At 39.6% G+C, this 13722-nt stretch overlaps 1 pseudogene; it reads right to left on the bottom strand.

Annotated features, from left to right (window-relative positions):
- Window positions 1–9406: 9406 nt before the first annotated feature.
- On the bottom strand, window positions 9407–12299 carry LOC110780652 (DEAD-box ATP-dependent RNA helicase 8-like; annotated as a pseudogene).
- Between the last annotated feature and the right edge of the window lie 1423 nt (window positions 12300–13722).

The raw sequence follows: 13722 nt of genomic DNA, 5'->3' as shown, positions 1-13722 counted from the left end.
TTCAAAGGTCAACTTCGGAAAAGAAAAAAGAGAGGCCAAGAAAGTCACTGGATCAAAGCCATACCTTCTCCGAAGTCTGAGAAGCCTTCGCCTTCTTCGGATGCGCAGAAGACCTCAGAAGAGTGCTACCTTTCCTCTTCCTCTGATCCTAAGAAAGGAGATCGAGGGTCAATAAACCAGAAGAAAACAAAGAAGAAGGAATAAAGACAAAAAGTGAAGTACCCGGTTCCTAGATAAAGAAATATCTATCCGAGCCGGGGATGAAACCGAAGGAACGGCACGCGGCGCAGCGTCAGTCCCAGGACCCTAAAAAGATGGTCCAGGACCAAGACGTTAGCCGACGGCCAACCGAAAAGGAGTAAAAGACGAGTAAAACCGAGATAAAAACACTCACCGGGTCCGAAGTTGTCCGAAGGGGAGGAAGCACGACCTTCACTGGAACAGCTTCGGGAGAAGAAGCTGAATCAAACGGATCGGCTCGAACTTAAGAAATCCGAGCAACACCCGAAGGAGACAACACGTAATCCTTCAGACAAGGATTGCGAGGATTCTCTTTCCCGAACTTGTACTCAGGAGTCGAGTCGTGAATAGTTCGCAGTTCCAAGGAAATGCCCAGAATCTCAGGATCGATACGACTAAAACCGTATTCTGCAAAACAAATTACGAAACAAGTCAATAAATCGAAAAAAGAGAGGAGGCCAAACTCACTGAAGGACACCTACCCCTGTCAAAAATCCAGCTGAGACCGGGGGCAGCAAGAATGTCCTCCCGCAAAATGTAGTTAAGGTTAGACGGCAATTTGTAATTATCCTCCTGAGCCAGAAACCACTGGAGGAGATCCACGTAGTGCTGATGACTCCGATCCGGAGCAGCCACCCCCACCATGTCAGGACCAGGCTTCACGAACCACTTAGGAGGACGATAGAAGTTGGGATGCTTCGGATCCGTCGGAACGCAAACGAGCAACCACTCCATCTTCCAATTATGGTCGGAGCTGAGGTAAGGGTAAGCCGTAATATAGTTCGGCTCGCCCCTTTTCTGAGACTTCTTGTTGACGATGGTCCACCAACCATACCCATCACCCTTGGAAGCATGGTTGAAAGACAGATCGTGAAGATCTCTAAAAACGGAGACAGAGCAGGGAAAATTAACAAAATCGCACACCCACGAAATCCGATGATGCGCCTCATGGACTTGGGAGTAAGTTCGGCAAACTGATGTTGTACGACACCAGGAGCTCGGAAATGAACGGATCCAAGGGAAAACGGAGACCATTCTCCAAGTGATGAGTGTACACAGAGATGAACCCCTTCGGCGGATGAGTCACCCGAGGACGCTCCTGTTCGGGAAGTTCACACCAGTACCCCAAAGCGTACTGGATTCCATATAGCTCTTCGGCCTTCCGATGGTAGGCCCCCAGCTTCGCCTCCACCAACCAGTCACCGCTTACTTATTTCTCCAGCGGACCATCAATCTTGGTGGTCTCATGCAAAATCGGAGCAAGCTTACCCTTCGGATCAGCTTCAGTCCAATGAACGGGAAACTCAGAATAAGGACGACGGCGACCAGAAAAACCAGCCTTCTTACCAGAAGCAGCGCGTTCAGACCCACCAGATCCTCCAACAGCACCATCCTTGGTAGCATCCCAACCAGTCGAACGTTTCTCCACCACCTTATCCGAAGGCCAGCCCTTCGAGGATTTCTGTACCCTTTCCGAAGGCACATCCTCCCTCTCACTCGAAGAACCAACGACGAACTTGCCCTTACCTTTGTTCTTCGCCATAGTTACAGATTCTAAAAGTCTAGGGTTCAGAGTGAGGAGTAGAAGAAAGAGCAAGAAAAAGAGGAAAATTCGCAAGCAAGTTACCTTTTTCCGAAGCGGAATTCGCCGACAAAGCAAACGAGACAAGTTCCCGAAGACAAAAGCTAACTGAAAGCCGTAGATCTGAAGAAACTCGAAAGCTGCGATCGCCGGAAAAAGAAAGGAATTTTGTGTGAAAGAGAGAGAAAGTAAAGGTTTGAAGGAAATCTTGCGTCCAGTATTTATAGAGAAAGAAAGGGCGCACCAACTTCTTTCAAACCCACGATCTCCACGATTCAAAACAAGTCCCAACACTTGTCATTAATGCAAGTCACCTCTTTTCAAAAAAGAGAGGGAACTTTTGGACTTCTGACAGCTGGAAACCCACCCATTTCATTCTAAATGGACCGGGTCTAGGGGCATGTTGTTTGGGCTCCCAATTGAATATCAATTGGGCCACTAAGTCCAAAGCCCAATGGCTCAAAACAACAACATCAAACCTGCCACAAACCAACATGGCTATTCAGCCATCAACCAAGGCCCAAGGCCCAATAGCAATAAATGTGTTAGGTTATGATACATATGACAATTCATAAATCATGCGGAAAAAACCATAAAGCTAGGAAAGCATATTATTTACACATAATCATTTAGCATAGTTTAGATGCATACTCTTTGTTGCGTGCCTTCCCTAGCTGCGCCCGAACCGAACAAGAACAAGTCTTTAGGACTCCAAGTGTCGTCCCTCCGTAGATAGTCCACAGCACGTCCGGATCCGCCTTAAGCTTGACCAACTAGGATCGCCCTTAAGGTACTTAGAATTTTCGGCACTTTATAGGCAATTGTATGACTGAATTTTTGCTCTCAAAATCACTTTTGAATACTTGAATAATCTCTGTAAATATGTGACCCTAGGCACCTATTTATAGAGTTATGGAAAAGGATTTGGAATCCTATTAGGATACTAATTTATTTAATTATAATCCTACTAGGACTCTAATTAAATAAACTAAATCTTTTAGGATTAGATTTAATCATATGACAAATCCCGGTAGCCTTAGGATTCGAGTAACACACTTCGAGTGATACGCTAGCACCGTACGCAGGCCTTGCGGCCCACGCACAGCGCCAGCCCACTCGTCGCAGCCCCGCGCGCGCGCCAAGGCCATTGCTGGGCCTGGCCTTGCGCTGGACCGGGCGTGGCTTGGCAGCGTGTTTTTGGGCGCTTGGGCTTGCTGAGCGTAGGCCTGGCTTCGTGCTGGGCCTTCGTCTAGCAAGTCTCGTCCGATGCTAATTCGTACGACGCGCTTCCGATTAAATTTCCGATTCCGGAATTTATTTCCGATACGAACAATATTTAATATTTAATATTTCCGATTCCGGAATTAATTTCCGTTTCGAACAAATATTTAATATTTCCGTTTCCGGAATTATTTTCCGATTCCGATAATATTTCCGATTCTGACAATATTTCCGATTCCGGCAATATTTCCGATTCCGGCAATATTTCCATTTCCGATAATATTTTCCGATACGTACCATGTTTCCGTTTCCGGCAACATCTACGACTTGGATAATATTTACATTTCCGATACGATCCATATTTCCGTTTCCGGTAATATCATCGTTTCCGGAGTATTCATTTCTTGCCTGTGACGATCTCAGCTCCCACTGAAACCAAGATCCGTCGATTCCGAATATCCATAGATAGAGTATTTAATGCCATTAAATACTTGATCCGTTTACGTACTATTTGTGTGACCCTACGGGTTCAGTCAAGAGTAAGCTGTGGATTAATATCATTAATTCCACTTGAACTAAAGCGGCCTCTAGCTAGGCATTCAGCTCACTTGATCTCACTGAATTATTAACTTGTTAATTAATACTGAACCGCATTTATTAGACTTAACATAGAATGCATACTTGGACCAAGGGCATTATTTCCTTCAGTCTCCCACTTGTCCTTAGGGACAAGTGTGCATTTCCTAATTCCTTTGTCGCTCGATGCTTGCTCTTGAACATAAGGTAAGAGTTGTCATCCTTATTATGTCCAGAGGTGTTTCTCGGTTTCAGAGTTCAACTGATCAAATAATCAGATAATCATAGCCTATGATTCATCCGAGCACGGCCATGCATTTCACAGTTTCTAGCTCTCCGAGTGGCCTTGTACAACTTTTAAGCATCTCATCCCGATTTATGGGAGGACAATCCCAATCTTGCGATCTTGAGATTAGACTTCGTTTGATAGGTGATTACCTGAGCGTTGCCTTTATAGCCTCCTTTTACGGTGCGACGGTTGGTCAACGTCAAAGCAACCAGTTCTCAAACAAGTAATCTCAAATCACTCAGGTATTGAGGATTTAGTGTCTAAAAATTTTAATGAAATTTACTTATGACAGATTTTCATCTCTTACAGTAAAGTTTCATAGGTCTTGTCCGATACTAGTCTTCCCAAAGTAAGTATCTATGCAAATGATTATGACATTGCCATGTCCACATAGTTCAAGAAACAGAACTACTAGTCATCTTGCATTCTAGTCGTCTAACGTTTTCTATGCGTCCGATTTTATAGAAAACTCCGACTAGGGACCATTTTCAACCTTTGACATTCAAGTTCACTTGATAGACATTTCTTAGTCACAGGACTGGTCCTGACAGTCTATCTTGAATATATCGTCAAATTGAAGGGACTCATCATTTAATAAACCACAAATTAAATGGAAAAATGAATTCTTTTCATTTATTGTGAATGATTAACCAATAATGTTTTACAAAGATTTAAACTCTAAAACTTTAAAACATTAAACAGGGATATCAAAGCCATTCTCCAATATGCTTGATTCCCATAGCTGCAGTGTGCGAGTTGTGCTTCGCCTGCGGCAGAGGTTTAGTCAATGGATCTGATATGTTGTCATCAGTTCCAATCTTGTTTATCTCGACTTCATTTCTTTCAACGAACTATCGTAGAAGGTGAAATCTACGAAGTACATGCTTGACTCTCTGGTGGTGTCTAGGCTCCTTTGCCTGTGCAATAGCTCCGTTATTATCACAATACAGGGCTATTGGTCCTTTAATGGAGGGGACTACACCAAGTTCACCTATGAACTTCCTTAGCCATATAGCTTCCTTTGCTGCTTCTTGTGCAGCAATGTACTCCGCTTCAGTTGTAGAATCCGCAATGGTGCTTTGCTTAGCACTTTTCCAGCTTACTGCACCCCCGTTGAGGCAGAAGACAAACCCAGACTGTGATCTGAAATCATCTTTGTCGGTTTGGAAACTTGCGTCCGTATAGCCTTTAACAATTAATTCATAATCTCCACCATAGACCAGGAAGTCATCTTTATGCCTTTTCAGGTACTTCAGAATATTCTTGGCAGCAGTCCAATGCGCCTCTCCTGGGTCTGACTGGTATCTGCTCGTAGCACTGAGTGCGTACGCAACATCCGGGTGTGTACATATCATAGCATACATTATTGAACCAATCAGTGATGCATATGGAATCCCATTCATTCGTCTACGCTCATCAAGTGTTTTTGGGCGCTGAGTCTTGCTTAGAGTTATTCCATGAGACATGGGTAGGTAGCCTCGCTTGGAGTCTGCCATCTTGAACCTATCAAGCACCTTATTGATATAAGTTCTTTGACTAAGTCCAATCATCCTTTTAGATCTATCTCTGTAAATCTTGATGCCCAATATGTACTGTGCTTCTCCTAGATCTTTCAACGAAAAACATTTCCCAAGCCAAATCTTGACAGAGTTCAACATAGGAATGTCATTTCCGATAAGTAATATGTCGTCGACATATAATACTAGGAAAGCAATTTTGCTCCCACTGACCTTCTTGTATACACAAGATTCGTCTGCGTTCTTGATGAAACCAAAGTCACTTACTGCTTCATCAAAACGTATATTCCAGCTCCTGGATGCCTGCTTCAATCCGTAGATTGACTTCTTTAGCTTGCATACCTTTTTAGCATTCTTTGGATCCTCAAAACCTTCAGGCTGTGTCATAAACACAGTTTCTGTTAAAACGTCGTTTAAGAAAGCAGTTTTGACATCCATCTGCCATATTTCGTAATCGTAATATGCAGCAATTGCTAACATTATCCGAATAGACTTTAGCATTGCAACTGGTGAAAAGGTTTCATCGTAATCCACACCGTGGACTTGCCTGTAACCTTTTGCAACCAATCTAGCTTTGAAAACTTCAAGTTTCCCATCCTTGTCCTTTTTCAGTTTGAAAACCCATTTGCTTCCAATGGCTTGGTAGCCATCTGGCAAATCGACCAAATCCCATACTTGGTTTTTAGACATGGAGTCTAATTCAGATTGCATGGCTTCTTGCCATTGCTTGGAGCTAGGGCTCGTCATAGCTTGTTTGTAAGTCGCAGGTTCATCACTTTCAAGTAATAGAACGTCGTAGCTCTCGTTCGTCAAAATACCTAAGTATCTTTCCGGTTGAGATCTATATCTTTGCGATCTACGCGGGGTAACATTTCTAGATTGACCATGATTCTCACCAGATTCTTCTAAAGGTCTCTGAGTTTCATCCTGAATGTCATCTTGAGCATTCTCTAGAGTTTGTTGTTCGACTCGAATTTCTTCGAGGTCTACTTTTCTCCCACTTGTCATTTTGGAAATGTGATCTTTCTCCAAAAAGACACCATCTCGAGCAACAAACACCTTGTTCTCAGATGTATTGTAGAAGTAATACCCCTTTGTTTCCTTTGGATAGCCCACAAGGATACATTTGTCAGATTTTGGATGAAGTTTGTCTGAAATTAATCGTTTGACGTATACTTCACATCCCCAAATCTTAAGAAAAGACACATTTGGAGGTTTTCCAAACCATAACTCATATGGAGTCTTTTCGACAGCTTTAGACGGAGCTCTGTTTATAGTGAGTGCAGTTGTATTTAGTGCATGTCCCCAAAATTCTAATGGAAGTTTGGCCTGACCCATCATTGACCTGACCATGTCTAGCAAGGTTCTGTTCCTCCATTCCGACACACCGTTCCATTGTGGTGTTCCAGGAGGAGTCAATTCTGATAGAATTCCACATTCTTTCAGATGGTCATCAAATTCATAGATCAGATATTCACCGCCTCTATCAGACCGCAGTGCCTTAATCTTCTTGCCTAATTGATTCTCTACTTCACTCTGAAATTCCTTGAATTTGTCAAAGGATTCAGACTTATGCTTCATTAGGTAGACATAACCATATCTACTGAAGTCATAAGTGAAAGTGATAAAGTAGCTGAAACCACCTCTAGCATTTGTACTCATTGGTCCACATACATCTGTATGGATTAAACCCAATAGTTCATTTGCTCTTTCTCCAACTTTAGAGAAAGGTCGCTTTGTCATTTTGCCAAGTAAACATGATTCGCATTTACCATAATCCTCTAAGTCAAATGGTTCTAGAATTCCTTCCTTTTGAAGTCTTTCTAAGCGTTTCAAGTTTATATGGCCTAATCGACAATGCCACAGATAGGTGAGATCTGAATCATTCTTTTTGGCCTTTTTGGTATTTATGTTATATACTTGTTTGTCGTGATCTAATAAATAAAGTCCATTGACTAATCTAGCAGATCCATAAAACATCTCTTTAAAATAAAACGAACAACTATTGTCTTTTATTAAAAAGGAAAATCCTTTAGCATCTAAGCAAGAAACTGAAATGATGTTTTTAGTAAGACTTGGAACATGGAAACACTCTTCCAGTTCCAAAACTAGCCCGGAGGGCAACGACAAATAATAAGTTCCTACAGCTAATGCAGCAATCCGTGCTCCATTTCCCACTCGTAGGTCGACTTCTCCCTTGCTTAACTTTCTACTTCTTCTTAGTCCCTGTGGATTGGAACATAAGTGTGAGCCACAACCTGTATCTAATACCCAAAAAGTTGAATTAGCAAGTATACAGTCTATAACGAAAATACCTGAAGATGGAACGACTGTACCGTTCTTCTGATCTTCCTTTAGCTTCAAGCAATCTCTCTTCCAATGCCCCTTCTTCTTGCAGTAGAAGCATTCGGATTCAGAAGTGGGTTGACTGACCTTCCTCTTTACAGATTTGGCACCAGTTTCCTTAGTTGGGCTGGCCTTGTTGCCACCTTTCTTAGCATTCCTCTTCTTTCCAGATTTCTTGAACTTGCCCCCACGCACCATAAGCACATCCTGCTTATCACTTTTGAGCGTCTTTTCAGCGGTCTTCAGCATACCGTGAAGCTCAGTGAGCGTTTTGTCCAGACTATTCATACTGTAGTTCAGTTAGAACTGATCATACCCACTATGAAGAGAATGGAGGATGGTGTCTATAGCCATTTCCTGAGAAAATTGCTGATCCAGCCGACTCATATTCTCAATGAGTCCAATCATTTTGAGAACATGTGGACTTACGGGCTCGCCTTTCTTAAGCTTGGTCTCAAGAATTTGCCTATTAGTCTCGAATCTTTCGACTCGAGCCAGATCTTGGAACATGTTCTTCAACTCACTGATGATTGTGAAAGCATCTGAGTTGATGAACGTTTTCTGCAGATCTGCACTCATGGTGGCGAGCATTAGACATTTCACATCCTTGTTGGCATCAATCCAACGATTGAGGGCTGCCTGAGTGACCCCGTCGCCTGTGGCTTCGGGCATCGCCTCTTCTAGGACATACTCATTTCCTTCCTGCATAAGAACTATTTGCAAGTTCCTTTGCCAGTCAAGGAAGTTTTTCCCGTTCAACTTCTCCTTTTCGAGAACTGATCGAATGTTGAATGAATTGTTGTTTTCCATATTTAAAACTACAATTGAAAAGAATAAACAAATAAATAATTATTCACAGTTTCTCTTAATAAACTTAAATTCTAGCATACATGCATAATTCAATGTTCATTAAGCATTTTATTCAAGTTATGTGTTCCGGCAGGTGTGAATAAAATGATTCCAAGATCCTAAAGTCATTGAAGAACTAAGCACAGTTTGTCGACTTAATCCTAAAACATCTTAGGTAAGCAAAAGCCTTTTGCTAATAGTCTAGAAACTATTCTTGGTTGATAGGTACGTCTAAGAACTTATTAGCCACTACTACAAAAAAGGGCATAGAGTACTGTTGAAATACACTTTATAGGACGCCTTAGAGGCGTTCTCCAACTCAGCGCACTATAAAGTTTATAAAACGTATAAAAGAAGCGTTTTATATACCTAGTTATAAAGTACAGTGATAAGAGGCAAGCGTCCTCTATTCCCTTCCTAAAATCAGAAAATAAAGAAGGAATATAGAACGGTTAATGTACTTAACCGTCTCCTATACTCTATAATAAAGCGCGTCTTCCGTACATAACCGTCCTCTATTCTTCCTGTTAAATATTGAAATACAAAACATCTTCCGTACATAGGCGTACTATATACTTCGTGTTTAATATTAAGATAAAAAGCGGTTTCCTTACACAACCGTTCTATATTCTCCCCCTTTTTTTTATTATTATAAAATAGCAGCACACATGTCCCTAAAATATGATATTACCATCCTAGCTCATGTATGTAAACCAAATCTAAATAGATAAAATTAAAATGATATCCAAACAATCTTTCCAAAAATACTTTTATTCAATAGCAAAATACTATTGTTCATTCAATAAAAAAAATCACATTATTCATCGACAAAATGATCCATACAAGGTACGACAAAAAAAAACGATTCCATTGTCAATAAAAACAAAATCAAAGAGCCTCTGCAGCCTCTGCAGCAGCACCGCTGGAGCTTCTGTAGGGGATTCTGTAGCAGCAGCATAACCAGAGCTTCTGCACCCAAATTTGTCAACCATTACAACATAATTTGCAGCAACCTGCAGTCAAATAAGCCACACGAAAACATTAAGAAAAGGAGTCTGTAAAAGCAAGCTAATTTGTCACATACAACAACAATAAAATTCTTTAGTTTAGATAGATACAGAATGTTGGCTTAGTTCAACATTTCTGCGCGACACTTCTATTTAGGACAATACATTACAAGTATACTTATATAGAACTTTGCAGGCAAAATCCATTATAGTAACAAAAATCGGTATGGAAGGGCTAAATGCTGTGGTGAACACCGGGCCGTTCTGCTCAACACACCATGACATCCCAACATAGCACATTCGAGATCCCAGAATACCCTGCAAATTTGAACAATTTAATTTCTTCATGTTCAAAAAGCACAATCTCATTTCGCACTCAGTACAAGTTTTTAGTCTAGTTATTTGAAAGAATATCTTGGAAATTGATGGTCTTTCTAGTGCATAAAGGTAGATTATGAAATTCCTTCTAAGTAATCCATGTAGAAATATTTAGTGGGGCCTTTAAAATCTCTGTTAAAGGTTCATATTAGCATACTAACTACGATTACAAGAATTAAACACTATAATTAGAAGCAAATAATAAATCATCACCCTAGTCCTATAACCAAATAAAAGAGAATACCCAAGGCCTACACTCCTACAGATACAGCCTACAAGCAAAAATCACCACAATAATAATAATACCATGACGTACAAATAACACAGAGCAGTATATCATTAATATAGAATCTCATCAAAACCACCAACACATGGCCAGTGGAGCAGAGGATATGCAAAACGAGGAACTCCCAAGGTCATCCAACAAGTACACCAAATGTCAAGCTTGCGTATAAAAGAAGGATCACATGATATTATTACCTGTGCAAACAAAATTCCTGCAGGCACCATTGCGGAAATCATGAAATACTCTGTTTCGATGGTCCTGGATCATCTTCGCATGGATGTAAAAGGAAGAATAACCAAGCTCTGTAATTTTCTTGGCTAACAATTCCACTCGATTCACAGAATTGCAAAAATAATGGATTGCTTTATTTGCAGCTGGAAAACCAACCCCATAACAAGGTCAGAAAGCCATCAGATACATGCAAAAAAGGTGAAAACATACAACACATAAGATGACTGCAAACCTTTGAGAAAAGTGTGCTCAGGCAATGGAGCTTCTGTCTTTCTTCAACTAAAGCATAAAACTGGGTAATACCTTCGAGAGTAAGTTCATCCATAAGGTTGATGACGTAAGGCTTTTGCAAATATCTATCTTTGAAATCTTTGACAGTTACAGGAGAAGTAGCTGAAAACATCAATATCTGCCTGTTTCCAGGAAGAAAACTAATCGACTGCTCCAAAGAAGGTTGGAATTCAGGGGACAAAAGTTTGTCAGCCTGAAGATAAAATAGGTATTGAGCATCAGATACATACCCACTCACCGCCATCCATGTTTCCATTCTCACAAGTTAACTCATCGTTGTAAATCAGATAAATAAATCTATTGATATATAGTAGAAATTGGAGAAGATGAAGCATATGAAGGAGAGGAAGAAAAAGATGGGTGAAGGAACAAGATGGATGAAGGAAGTGGGTTAATTGAATATGTTTAACATATCAAAAAAAATATTTCATGGAAGGGTGGAAGTGAAACCAACTAACCATAAATACTAATGACAACTGATCCTATAATTTTTTTTATTTTTCGAAAAAAGATAAAGAATACTCCGTACATATTGATTTAGCAGTGGTTTGAACGTTGATTGAACAGTTATTCTTATATATAATGATAATGGTTTTTCTTTTATTTTTCTCCTAAGAAACCAGCTATTTCTCGTACAAGGTTTCTTGATTTAAGAAACCTGATTATAAAGATAAATGGTTTCTTATTTTTCTTTCAAGGAACCAGATATCTCCTAGCTTGTCAAACTAGATAAAAATTCACACAAAAGGGAAGAACTTGTAGAATAGAAGAAGTGGAAGAATTCAGATCAAGCTGCATGTACCTCGTCCATAACAAGCATGGAGCAGTCCTTCAGAACACATATACCCCTTTTGCAAGATCTAGTATTCTTCCTGGTGTTTCGACTAGCAAATGTACTGGTTGGTACAAACGCATTATATCATCCTTCAAACTAGTCCCTCCTGTCGTTACCATGACCTGGACCTTTAAATGCTTGCCAAGTTCTTTACATACTTGTGATGTTTGAAGGGCTAACTCTCTAGTAGGAACAAGTGTAACAGCTGTAGTGAACAACCAGGACACCTATTAAGCTACTAGACAAGCTATTATAAATAGATTGTGCAGCTGAGGCAGTGGTGCTTAAATTGCTTGAATAACTAACATATCAGATCATCACCTTGAGTTACATTGTTGTCTTGGTCAATTTTTTCCAGCACAGGGATGCAAAATGCAGCTATGTTTTACTAGTTCCATTTTCAGCTCTTGCAAGAATATCACTTCCTGTTAAAGCAATTGGTATACTTTCCTCCTGGATTGGAGAAGGACGTTCGAATCCCTTCTCATATATTCCCATAAGTAGTTCACGTTACAAGAAATAATCCTCAAATTCATTTCCTTTTGTAGCAGTGACATCCTAATACAGGATGAAGAGTAGATCAGCTTAAAATCATTCGAAAATAGCATGTTAATGAGAATTTCTGAAAATAAAACTACAAACTTCAGTCATGATCAAGAAAGCTTCAATAAAAATTGAAATTCATGATTTTGTTTTCATTCTAATTGGACTTTTGATTATTCTCGCAACATTAAGTAAATAAACACGAAACAGATACACCAGTCTTTAATCCATGGGTAAATCAAGCAGCCGAGCGAAGACTAACATTTGGACAACATACACCATATATTATATTCTCACAACATTAAGTAAATATACACCAAACAGATACACCAGTCTTTAATCTCCTGATGACGCTATCGATTTTCTGCAAGGGTGAAGCAGCATGCACTAATTCTAACAACTACACATTGAATCTACATATAGAACTCCATAGACAACAAATCAGTACTAAAAGCAGAAAATTCAAGGATAATCCAGATCCTTGAAGAGTTCAATTTTTCATTATCCCCATTCTTTCTCTAACTGCAAATTTCAATTTAATAAGACTTAAATGATATTATCTAAAAAATCAGTTTAATTGGACTAAATTCACCAGATTTTTTCGACAATAATCCTACTACATTAAATGTAATTCGATTTAATTATTATACCCTCCTCTATGATTTGACCTAAACCTTCAATTATGAAAGTCTCTTCCACACAAGTATCAACAAGAATTCGACATTAAAATTTCATAATTAAGAACATTATTAGTTGAAGGGTAAACATGTAGAACAAAATTAAGAATACCAACCTCGAAATTCGGAGTGTGGAGAGTCGATGTTCACCAGAGGTTGCAAAGAAGCAGTGATACAGTAGTGCGGCAGTGATCTGGTGGAGCAGCGGTGATCTGGTGGTCGCGCGATTATGGTCTAGGTTTTGCGGGAGATTGAATTTGGGGGTTTTGAACGATTATGGTTAAGGTTTTGCAGAAGATAGAGTTGTTTAGGTTTGCGGGAGGTTTTGGTTTGGGGGAGGTTTTTTATTTTATTGTTTGATTAATTTTTTTTTTTTTTTTGAGGGAAAATATTGTTTGATTAATTTAAAACACCGCTTTATATGTTTTTTATTCATAATTCTACTATACATGTATATATTAAATATAATTATTTTTTATTATGGTAAAAAATATGAAACGGTTAAGTGACATAACCGTTCTATATTCTTTCTCCCATAGAACTGTTATTAGAGAAAACCGTACTCTAATATCCTATGAAACGCTTATCACACTTAACCGTACTCTATTTAACGTTACTTATTCCAACTTTTGTATAGGTAAACCTATCGATTTTGCCACGACATAAAAGGACTCCTTACTTATATCGTTGAGTTTCACCAAAACTAACATGTACTCACAATTATTTGTGTACCTTGCCCCTTTAGGACCAATAAGTAACACCTCGCTGAGCGAAAACTATTACTAGATTGATGTAAAGGATATCCAAGCAAGTGTATATTTTGGCATGGCACCTTTTAACTCAATTTTTAAGTT

The sequence above is a fragment of the Spinacia oleracea genome, chromosome 6 (genome assembly GCF_020520425.1).
Source record: "Spinacia oleracea cultivar Varoflay chromosome 6, BTI_SOV_V1, whole genome shotgun sequence".
Classification (NCBI taxonomy): Eukaryota; Viridiplantae; Streptophyta; class Magnoliopsida; order Caryophyllales; family Amaranthaceae; genus Spinacia; species Spinacia oleracea.
The sequence above is the reverse complement of the archived record's forward strand: the minus strand, read 5'-3'. Positions and strand labels throughout refer to the sequence as shown.